Here is an 11,465-nt window from a genome sequence, read left to right on the forward strand (position 1 = left end):
CAATATTAACTCTTTCTTATCATCACCTACCTGTAGGTCTTCTTGCTTGCTCTCCCCAGAATAGGATAATGGAACTAGAAACGTGGATCTGGGTCCTGACTCTCAGATATATCAAGTGCGTCACCCTGATTGAGTTAAACGCCACCTAAAGACCCCACATCTCTAAATTGTAATGCAGAATGGGCCAAGGAAAGCCAAACTCAGACAATCCAAGGGATCCCTTTTTTCCAGAAGCTTGGACGGCAAGGTGAGCATTTGTTTCTAGCAGGTAAGCCTGACAGGTCCCCTCTGGTCTCAGCCCAGCTATCACAATTCAGGAGCACCTCCAGGGGGGTCAGAGGAGGCCCCAACCTTTTGCCTTCCCCCCACCCCCAGATAAATATGATGTGTGAACTGGCGCTTCCAGCCACGCTTAGATTTCAAGGGTAGGTCTGCATCAGGGGTCCTGTCCAATTTTATGAAATCAAATGAGTGCATTTTGTTTCCTGCTTATAATTGCTGCCTAAAGCATCTCTGCAGGTGACCTCAAGGCCTGCTTTGAAATCAATCTCCAAAGCACACAAGGATTCTTTTTTGCACCTTTTGTCTTCAAGGTACTTAGAAATCAGGGATCTGATAAGCACAGTTGATGATTAAACCTAATGAGCTGGCTACCGGGAGAGCTTTGATTCGCTTTGACAAAGGCTCTTTGAGCTTGGTTGAAAACTAGAATCTGGTTGTTGTTTGTGTTTGTCTTAGCTTTTTCTGTTGAGGATCTTGATTTAAGTCTCAAAAGGACTAAGGTTTGCTGGAAGGTTCTGTAAGTTGAGGCATCTGTCCTTGGTGCAGATTTCTGTGGGGTCTAAATGAAATGATCCCTGGGCCACTCCAGGGAGCACCAGGGTGGTGTTGCCAGCCAAGGCCACTTTGGGAAATGATTTGTGTCTGATGTATTGTTCAATATTTTCAATACCAATTTCTTATTTTTAAGATTAGAATAGGTTAGGAGGGGATGCAGGAGTTAGGAGGAGTATCAGAGAGAAGCAGCTTGACTGTGTCACCCTGGAACAGCCAGTTTTGCTTTTGTATTGGCTTGGCCAGGGCCCCGAGCAAGGAGGGCATATTCCTGTGCTTATCAAATGGCCCGCGTTGCCTCTTACGTGAATAACATGTGTTATGAGACAGACTTTTCTTCTATGATTTACTCATTTGTTCGTGCCTGGCGTAGCGTTCCCTGGTGCTGGCGAGGTCTAGCAGCTGTTCTGGGCTCCCATGGGAGGTTCCCATCATGCACCGTCATGGGCCCTCAAGCCAGCGGGGCTGACACCCCAGCGTGAGGAGCCCTTCGAACACCGATCATAACTTTCTTGTGTAAGCAAGACACGGCTCAGGGAGTATTGACCGTGGAGGAAGGTTTATCATGGAAGAAAGAATTTCCCTGCCCTACCCTCTCCACACCTATCTAGCTCTGCAGAAATAACCCTTGTAAATGCAATCTTTAACTGTCACTGTTTCTGATCCTTGTGGTAATCCCTGCCGGGTTACTAAGTTATATATATGTATACCTCCTAAAAAATACCCATTTATGGCAATATCTATATATTTCTGTCATAAAAATTAGAGACGTCCATCTGTTCTTCTTCCCTCCTGCCAATATAGTTATTACGCTGTTTTGGTTTCTCAACTGGTTGACTTTGTAAGTCAAAGTAACAGATTTGTTGTCTCTTTAACACCCTCTCTAAGGCTCTCACTTTGAAAAATAATGACATGAGGGCCCTGGCCTGTCCCTCCTCTCCCCCACTGACTCCATCCCTCCTGAGAGACTGGACCCCACCCCCGCTCTACCTACCCCCAAGCTGGCTCTGGAATCCCACCTGCTCCCACTCGCTCCCCTCTCTAGAAGCCCGTCTGTCTCCCCCTCCCTCCCGAAGAAGTCAGTTACAACGCGCGCATCTGTTCAGAACTCTGGCTTTGGCATTTGGAGTGGTCTGGAATATACCTTTTCAGCAGAGGCTGTGATGGACGTGGTCTGCAACATGCACTCTAGACCCTGGAAGGCAGGTGACGTGAAATGGCAGTTCCTGTCCGTGCAGTGACAACAGGAACACAAAAAGTTGACATGGGGTCAGAGTTCGGCAGCCAGCCCCACGGAAAGTGGAGTACATTATGCCCAAAGATGTCATTCAGGGCTAGAATTCATTCCACAAATATTTACTGAGCTAATTCTTACTGTGTATAATGCAGTTCTTTCTTTAGTTATTTTTACTATTTGGGTGCTTTTACATATTTTTAATTCCAGGAGTATTTATTCAGTGTAGTGTTTCCAGAACAAGAAGAGCTTCATAAATGGGTGCAGCAGGCCATGGCTTGTCCAGGGGAAGTGTCTGCAAGCACAAGTGAGTGAGGAAACAAACAGCGGGGAAGGCCTTTCCTTTCTTTCTGATTTACGGGTCGATGAACAGGCTAGGATGAAGTAGGGTTAGCTCTAGTTTAAGGACTCATGCTTATTTGCTGAACATAGGCTCATCATCTTCTCCCCCCTCCCTCCCTCTTCCTTCCTTCCTTCCTTCCTTCCCTAACCTCCTCTTTTTCTTTCATCAATCCTTATTTCTTTTTAAAAAAATTATTATTGAAGGGCGCCTGGGTGGCTCAGTCGTTAAGCATCTGCCTTTGGCTCAGGTCATGATCCCAGGGTCCTGGGATCGAGCCCCACATCGGGCTCCCTGCTCCACGGGAAGCCTGCTTCTCCCTCTCCCACTCCCTCTGCTTGTGTTCCTTCTCTCGCTGTGTCTCTCTCTGTCAAATAAATAAATAAAATCTTTAAAAAAAATTATTATTGAAGTATAATCAACATACACTGTTATATTAGATTCAGATGTATAACACAGTGATTCCACAAGTCTATACATTAGCAATGCTCACCACCATAAGTGTAGTCAACATCTGTTATCAATCCTTATTTCTAATGAAAAGATCTAGGAAACAAAAATACAAATTTCAATAACCTTATAGACATCCTTGGGATTAGCTCCACTAAGTAAAATAACCAAATCATCATTTGATTTTTTTTAAATTAAGACTTTAGTTTTTAAAGCATTTTTGTGTTCCCAGGAAAACTGAAGGGAAGATACAGAGATTTCCCATACACCTCCTACCCCCACTCCCGACACGCACAGCCACTTCCTTTATCAACATGAGTGGACATTTGTTACAATCGATGGACCTACATTGACATAATCACCCAGAGTCCATAGTTCACATTACAACTCCCTCTTGGTGTTGCATACTCTATGGATTTTGACAAATGTATACAGGCATACCTTGGAGATATTGCATGTCCAGTTCCAGACCACTGCAAAAAGGTGAATATTGCAGTAAAGTGAATATCGCAATAAAATGAGTCAAATGAATTTTTTGGATATCCAGTGCTTATAAAGGTTACATTTACACTATACTGTAATCTAAGTATGCAATAACATTATGTCTAAAAAACAATGTACACATCTTAATTAAAAAGATGTTTTATTGCTAAAGAATGCTAACCATCATCTGAGCGTTCAGCAGGTTATAACTTTTTGCTGGTTGAAACCTCTTGCCCTGATTTGGAGGGCTGCTGACTGATCAGGGTGGTGGTTGCTGAAGGCTGGGATTGCGGTGGCAATTTCTTAAAATAAGACAACAATGAAGTCCCGATGCATCGATTGACTCTTCCTTTCATGAATGATTTCTTTGGCACGTGACCCTGTTTGATAGCATTGTACCCACAGTTGAGCTTCTTTCAGAATTGGGGCCAATCCTCTCAAACCCCGTGGCTGTTTTATCAACTAGGTTTATATGATATTCTAAATTTTTTGTTGCCATTTCAACAGACTTCACAGTATTTCCCACCAACGGTCAATTCCATCTCAGGAAACCACTGTCTTCGCTCATCCGTAAGAAGCAATTCCTCATCCGGTCAAGTTTTATCACGAGATTGCAGCAACTCAGTCCCATCTTCAGGCTCCACGGCTGATTCTAGCTCTCTGTTTCCACCCCATCTGCAGTGACTCCCCCCACTGAAGGCTTGAACCCTCACTTTGTAAAAAATGCAGCATCTGCAAAGTGCAAGAAAGCCAAGTGCAATAAATAACACAAGGTAATGACATACTCACCATGGAGGGGATGCCCTAAAAACCCTGTGCACTCTGCTTATGTATCCCCTTCCCTCAACCCCTGGAAACCGTTATTTTTTTTTTACTGTCTCCACAGTTTTACCTTTTCTAGAATGCTAAACAGTTGGAGACGTACAGTGTAAAGGCTTTGCAGATTGGCTTCTTTAATTTAGTAACATGCATTCAAGGTTCCTCCAGATCTCTTAAAGACTTGATAGATGATTTCTTTTTAGTGATTGATGATATTCCATTGTCTGGAGGTACCACAGTTTCTTTATCCAGTCACCCACCGAAAGACATGTTGGTTGTTTCCTAGTTTTGTTCTTTATGAATAAAGTCACTGTAACCGTGGACAGTTTTTGTGTGGACCTAAGTTTTTCGACTTCTTTGGGTAAACACCAAAAAGTGTGATTTACTGAATTGTGGTAAGAGTATGTTCAATTTCATAAGAAACGGCCAAACCGCCTTCCAAAGTAGCTGTACCATTTTACATTCCCACCAGCAATGAATGAAAGTTCCTATTGCTTCACTCCTCACCAGCATTTGGCGTGGTCAGTGTTCCAGATTTTGGCCATTCTAATAGGTATATACTGGTGTCTCATTGTTTTGACTTCCATTTCCTCGATGACATAGGATATGCAACATGCTTTCATACTTCCTCTCTGTATATCTTCTTTGGTGAGGTGTCTGTTAAGCTCTTTGGCCAATTTTTTAGTTGGGTTGTTTGCTTGTTCTTGAGTTCTTTGTATATTTTGGATAACAGTCCTTTATAAGATGGGTCTTTCGCAGATATTTTCTCCCAGTTGTGGCTGGTCTTCTCATTCTCTTGACATTGTCTTTCACATAGCAGAAGTTTTTAATTTTAATGAAGCTCAGCTTAGCAATGATTTCTTTCATGGATCACGCCTTTTGTGTTGTATCTAAAAAGTCATCACCATACCCAAGGTCATGTAGGTGTTCTGTGTTATCTTCTAGGAGTTTTATAGTTTTGCAGTTTATATTTAGGTCTATGATCCAGTGTGAGCTAATTTTTGTGAAGGCTGTAAGGTCTGTGTCTAGATTCATTTCTTGCATGTGGATGTCCAGTTGTTCCAACACCATTTGTTGAGAAGACTATCTCTGCTCCATTGTACCACCTTTGCTCCTTTGTCAAAGATCAGTTGACTCTATTTCTGGGCTCTCTGTTCTGTTCCATTGATCTGTTTGTCTATTCTTTCACCAATAACACACTGTCTTGATCACCGCAGCTTTGCAGTAAGTATTGGAAGTTGGGTCGTACCTGTCCTCTGGCTTCGTTCTCTTTCAATATTGTGTTGCCTATTCTGGGTCTTTTGCCTCTACCTATAAATTTTAGAATTAGTTTGTCATCATTTGATTTTCTAAGGTGCATAAAATTAATTATGGAAAAAAACATCCAGGGGCAAAGAAATGCTTCCTATGAACTAGAGTTTTGTAGACATCATCTCATTGAAGTCTTATAACAGCCTGTGAGGGGTAAGTATTCTTTGTTTAGAGATGGGAACACTGAGTCTAGAAGGGGTGAATTAGCCTGGGGTCATTCAGTGAGTAAATAGCAGACACAGAATTTGAACTCTTGATACCATTACCAACAGCTACTGATTAAGAACACCCAGCATGTACCTTTTAACCTCGTACAGATACGTGTTCACATTGTTCCTAGCAAGAGACTATCAAAGTTAATTTAAACTAGCATTTCAAATCACTTTGACCTAAATATAACTCACCTGGTTAAACTGTATTTTTGAGATGACACATTTGCCCTGAGTTCATGCCTACTACAAAAATGTCCACAGCAGCATTTTAGAAATGGCTTTCATTAAAAAATCCCAGTTTAAGCAAAATGAAAAATGGGTAAGATTTCCCATGAAGGGCTCAGAACAAAGTCCTAGATAATTCTCATTTTCTCTTCTGAAGTTTTTCTATAAGGTGTATCTAGGTGCTTCTGTTTCTGTGTCTCTTTTGCCTTCAGATTTATCTTCTCTTTAATGCCCTCACACACAAAAAAAGGTGAATGTATTTCTCTGTGCTTCATATTATGTGCCAAAATAATCACTGAGACCTAAGACAAGCAGTTAGCCCAAGCTATGAATAAAGAAGCCAGTGTTGTTTTTGTTGTCCTTGGTCTTGAGTTGGGCAGTTCCTCTTTCAAACCTCTTCCTAGATGGGTGGATCTAGGCAGTGATGGGGCCAAGATGGAGGAAGGTGCCTCCACTAAGTAATGTTATTTTCCATGATAAGACAATGAGCCTAGCACTTCTTTCCAGGTCCAAGGACCAGGTCTTTTGAAGTTAAGCCTTGCTGTGCATGACTCCTTCCCAGAGAGGAAGGATGCTTGCTTCTATGGAGGGGTTTGAATGGGGGGAGAGATTCTGCCCAGGGTCAGCCTTCCAGAAAAAGCCCACACGGAAATACAGGTCTTCGAAACTCTTTCACTTGAGAAAGAATTTCCATCCCACTGGTGAATTCACACAGTGTATGCACTTTCTCTCAGATACAGAAAGATTTGTCAGTGCGATGTGTTGGAAAACTCTTGCCCGGGAGTGAGGTGCGTTGATGTGGCAATAATGAATCACTCCCATAAATGAGAAATGAATGAACCAAGTCCATGAGCCTCTCTGAGGCCTGAATCTGCCAGCACCGGGTGAAGAGAGCAGAAGTGGTGGCTGCCCCGGCCCCGTGGACACTGGCAGTTTGGGCCCATCCTGGCCTCACAGCCGCCTGTGCCCAACCTGGCCTATTCAGCTTGGCCGTCTTGGGTGACAGGCAGGAAGCCATCGGACTGTGCCCCCTGTGAGGGCAGGATGTCAGCTGGAGGTGACCTCATGTCACCAGCCACCAGCCGCCAGCCACCCTTCCTCCTTTCTTAACCCTTTAGCACCTGGAAAGTTGGTTCCCACCTTCTGTCCTAATTTGACTCCCTTCGCAGAGAGAGGTCAGCGTGTTGGCTGGTCTACCTGGAGCTGAGCTCTGGGGCTGTTGTCCCATTTTGGATTCGCCCTGTGCCTCAGGGCCGGCCATTTCCCTTCCTTCCTTCCTTCATCTGTACCACAGACAACCGTGCTTTACACAGACCTCAGCAGCTGGTGGGGGGGGGGGGGCGGCAGCTTAATTAGTTAATGTTTGTGAAGCTCTTTGAAGACACCAGTGCTCCGTAAAAGTTGGTCCTCATTTTGCTAAGAAGGACAAGACCATGCATCCTAGTCTTTCTGGTAAGAGTGTGGGCCTTCGTGTTTTCCTTTTTTTCTGGAAGCCTGACTGGCTCGAATAAGTTAAATAACTCCTCTCATTCACTCAGGATAAAATGCAGTGGGGAGGGAGAGAGAGAGAGTGTGACAGGTGTTGTGTGATGTGTGCTGTGTGTGGCGCGGGGGCGCCGTGCGGATGTGGCTCGCGCCGCGGTGCAGGGGTTGCGGAGCGCGGTCCCGGGAGGGGAGAGAAGCCCGCAGAGGGAGGGAAGCCCGCAGAGGGAGGGGCCGGAGCCCTGGGGGCGGGGGGGGGGGGGCGCGCGGTCCCGGGAGGGGAGAGAAGCCCGCAGAGGGAGGGGCCGGAGCCCTGGGGCCGGGGGGGTGGGGTGGGGGCGGGGGGGGGGCGCGGTCCCGGGAGGGGAGAGAAGCCCGCAGAGGGAGGGGCCGGAGCCCTGGGGCCGGGGGTGGGGGGGTGGGTGGGGGCTGCGGATGGCGTCCCGGGAGGGGAGAGAAGCTCGCAAAGGGAGGGGCCGGAGCCCTGGGGGCGGGGGGGGGGGGGCGCGCGGTCCCGGGAGGGGAGAGAAGCCCGCAGAGGGAGGGGCCGGAGCCCTGGGGCCGGGGGGGTGGGGTGGGGGCGGGGGGGGGCGCGGTCCCGGGAGGGGAGAGAAGCCCGCAGAGGGAGGGGCCGGAGCCCTGGGGCCGGGGGTGGGGGGGTGGGTGGGGGCTGCGGATGGCGTCCCGGGAGGGGAGAGAAGCTCGCAAAGGGAGGGGCCGGAGCCCTGGGGGCGGGGGGGGGGGGCGCGCGGTCCCGGGAGGGGAGAGAAGCCCGCAGAGGGAGGGGCCGGAGCCCTGGGGCCGGGGGGGTGGGGTGGGGGCGGGGGGGGGCGCGGTCCCGGGAGGGGAGAGAAGCCCGCAGAGGGAGGGGCCGGAGCCCTGGGGCCGGGGGTGGGGGGGTGGGTGGGGGCTGCGGATGGCGTCCCGGGAGGGGAGAGAAGCTCGCAAAGGGAGGGGCCGGAGCCCTAGGGGCGGGGGGGGGGGCGCGCGGTCCCGGGAGGGGAGAGAAGCCCGCAGAGGGAGGCCCGCAGAGGGAGGGGCCGGAGCCCTGGGGGTGGGTGGGGGGAGCGCGCGGTCCCGGGAGGGGAGAGAAGCCCGCAGAGGGAGGGGCCGGAGCCCTGGGGGCGGGGCGGGGGGGGAGCGGCCTGGGGGGCAGCAGCCGTGAACTTTTGTTCTGGGAACACCGCCTCGTTGGGCCTGCAGGTTTCCAGGAGCTGCGCCGCCCACGCGGAATCAGTCAAGCCAGCACGAAAGGAATTCACTTCCAACTGACAGAGGGATTCCAACTTTTTTTTTTTAAGATTTTATTTATTTATTTGACAGAGACAAAGCGAGAGCAGGAACACAAGCAGGGGGAGTGGGAGAGGGAGAAGCAGGCCTCCCGCTGAGCAGGGAGCCCAACGCGGGGCGCGATTCCAGGACCCTGGGATCGTGACCTGAGCCAAAGGCAGACGCTTAACGACGGAGCCACCCAGGCGCCTGTCGTTTGTTTTTTTTTTTAAACAAGCCCAGAGTGCTGCTTCTGTGCTTCTCGGTGCTGATTTGTACCCGCCTTCATCCGGCTACGCCCTGCGCCCAGACGGGGGTCGGCTGGTGTAAACGCGGACCCCTACCCCGCTCTGGGTAGGTGGGCTTCGCCCCGCAGCCCGCTGGCCCCGCGCACTGCCTACCCAGGGACCCGCGGCGGGAAGCCCGTGTGTGGGCAGGGGGTGGGGCAGGGGGTGGGAGTAGAGCAGCGCCTGGGTGCGCGGGGGTGGGGGGGGCAGAAGGGGGCGAGGGTGCACAGCAGGTGACCGCATCCTGTCCCTCTTCACACCAAAGGCACGGAGATGGGGCTGCAGGGAGGACCCCGGCCCTTGCTGTGAGAAGTCCCCGCCCTGGTGGCCCTCCTCACCGGCGTGGGAACAGAGAGAGGGTTCCCTCTTGGGCACTTCCTTTCTTTCCCACTGTCCCTGAGAGGAAGGGTCCCCCTGGCCTTGAAAAACACAGAGTTCACATACCATAAAAGTCACCGTTTAAACCACTGAGAGATGTACAATTCAGTGGTTGGGAGTGTAGTCACAAACGTGTGTAGCCATCACCACTAATTCCAGAACATTTTCATTATGTTCCCCAAGAAATGCAGGGCCCCCTGGCAGTCCCTCGCCACCACCCCTGCAGACCCAGGCGCTGGAAACCACCCACTGCTTCTCTCCATATGGATCTGCCTGTTCTGGACAACTCGCCTGAATGCAAGGAGGCCATATGTGGTCTTCTGTGATAGCTTTCCGTCACTCAGCCTAACGCGGTCAAGATTCATCTGTGTCCACATGTCAGTGCTTCCTTTCTTTTCACCGCTGGGGTATATTCCGCCCTAGGGCCGGGAGCGCAGGTTGTTTATAGTTCATCAGCGGCCGGGCCAATGTGGCTTTTAAGTGGTCTTGCTTTACCGGCCTGCCTAGCCTCTCCCCAACAAGGGCAGGCGTTATGCTGTCCACTGTTGGAAGCTTCCAGTAGAGTTGGTGCAGTGTGCCCATCATTTCCTTGCTGAGCACGTGACCAAAGGATGCCTGGGTCAGGATGCTTGGCTCTGCATGGACTCAGCATCCCTTTGCCTCACCTGGCCTCAGTTTCTTCATCTGTAAAGTGAAGGGCTTCAACCACGTGGTCTCTAACATCTCCTCTGGCTCTAACATTTTCAGGCATTTTAGCAAAGCAATGAACAAGCAGCCTCATATTACCTTTTGAAAAAGGCAGAGAAAAGCAAGCTGTGGGCTAACCTGGTTTGGTCCATCTGTAACTCAAACTGCTTTTTAAATAATACTCTGGGTCACTCCACAGAAGGCCTTTGTAACAGGTTTGCAAATGACAGAAAATGACCAGGAATGATGGGGAAGGAGCGACAGGCCAAATTAAAAGAAGAAATATAAGAGGAACAAATGCAAAGTCTGACATTTAGCTCCCAAACCCAACAGAGCAGCTACCAGCTAGGGAAGAGGAAGCCAGACAGTGCCATTTCTAAAAGGGTCTTGGTCGACTATAAATAAATCTCATCATGAGGCTCCGTTTGGTTGAGCCTCCATGAGAGCCAATGTGATTTTCGATGATATTAATAATAGGAGTATGGTGGCCGAAACAAGGGAGGTGACACTGGTGAGACCACCGCTGGAATGGCTGCCATGTTTTGAGAACAAGGCCACCAAGAAGAGCAAGGCTGGAGGAGAATGGACAGGATGGTGGAGTGTTCCAGAACCATGATGTGTTAGGAAGCCCAGGGAAGACAGAAAGAGCTTCACAAATGTGAAGGAACATCGCCTGACCAAGGGACTTGGCTTCTGCCCTGTGCACCTGGAGGGTGGCTGGAGTTGTGAGGAGGTGGATTGTCACCCAGGGCAGGAGGAATCTGGTGGCAGTAAAAGTCTCTGGGACATGGAGAGGCCTGGTGAGGAGCATCAAGGCAGGTGCCCACTTCTCCAGGGCAGTGGGCGGGGACCAAGTAGCGACTTGAAGACCCTTCTCATGTATGGAGGAGGGTTGCATGGGGGAGGCATGGCACCCCAGGAGTCCTCCCGGCTTTCACTGGGCACTGCCAGCCAAGGTCAGCCTGCTGCTGGCTGGGTTTAAAGACTTTATAGGCAATGCATTGTTCTCTCTGGCACCTGAAACTCCCAGAGGTAAATTACCCGCTGAGGCAATCGGGGGTTGCTCTGAAGCAACCCGCTCTCTATCTCTAAGTCCCTGCAAGCCTGCATCTGAATCAGATGGGGTGATTCACAGCCATTGGAAGTCGACGTTGGAAGCTGGCTTCTTCCTGAAATCCCAGCCAGGTGCCCTTGGTGACTGGTCAGGCCCAGGGCTGGGCTCTGCCTGGGATTGGTGAGGCCGGTTGGTGGGGTTGCCTTTTGTACCCTAAGAGCTTTGGGAGGAGGGAAGGGAGCCCTGTGGCGGCTTCCTGGCTCAGGGTCTGAAAACCATTACATTTAGCATGGATGGCCCCTTCTCTACCAAAGTTGGCCAGGTGTGGGGCCAGGGAGGTGGGTGGCCTCACTTATATTGGAGATGGCCTGTGGCATTCTCAAGGTCAGTGGTCCCTTCT

The 11,465-nt window shown here is 49.9% G+C and overlaps 1 long non-coding RNA gene across 1 annotated transcript; it reads left to right on the top strand.

The window, feature by feature from the left end:
• Positions 1-6,809: 6,809 nt before the first annotated feature.
• LOC135362616 (uncharacterized) lies at positions 6,810-10,107 on the top strand. Its single transcript, XR_010407504.1, has 2 exons — positions 6,810-7,360; positions 9,508-10,107. It is a non-coding gene; the product is annotated as an uncharacterized LOC135362616 (long non-coding RNA).
• The last annotated feature ends 1,358 nt before the right edge of the window (positions 10,108-11,465 follow it).

The sequence above is a fragment of the Mirounga angustirostris genome, unplaced genomic scaffold (assembly GCF_029215605.1).
Source record: "Mirounga angustirostris isolate CCGP_5_RB_7025 unplaced genomic scaffold, mMirAng1.0.hap1 SCAF_1, whole genome shotgun sequence".
Lineage (NCBI taxonomy): Eukaryota > Metazoa > Chordata > Mammalia > Carnivora > Phocidae > Mirounga > Mirounga angustirostris.